The sequence below is a fragment of the Penaeus monodon genome, chromosome 33 (genome assembly GCF_015228065.2).
Source record: "Penaeus monodon isolate SGIC_2016 chromosome 33, NSTDA_Pmon_1, whole genome shotgun sequence".
Lineage (NCBI taxonomy): Eukaryota > Metazoa > Arthropoda > Malacostraca > Decapoda > Penaeidae > Penaeus > Penaeus monodon.
In genome coordinates, this window is record NC_051418.1 from 16757999 (window position 1) to 16758220 (window position 222).

The following is a 222-nucleotide window of genomic DNA, read 5'->3' on the forward strand; positions in this document are numbered from 1 at the left end:
TAATATTAACATAATAAGTTAAAGAAAAGGGAAAGCAAGAGAAATGTGAATCAAGTGATCCCACCATACTAATAGAGAACCAAACCAAGACAACCCAGGAGGACCTGCTGCAAGTGTTTATAACATTCAGCCTGCTTTTTGTAGCCATGAGTAGATCTTCAGCCTGTGTGTATTCAATAGTATTACATCCGGCTAGATCAAGCTCTGAGTCTCTAGGGGTTA

At 39.2% G+C, this 222-nt stretch overlaps 1 protein-coding gene across 1 annotated transcript in view; it reads right to left on the bottom strand.

Annotated features, from left to right (window-relative positions):
* The window catches only part of LOC119594276, a gene marked incomplete in the record, with an annotated part of 23791 nt that overhangs the window by 10877 nt on the left and 12692 nt on the right, over positions 1–222 (bottom strand).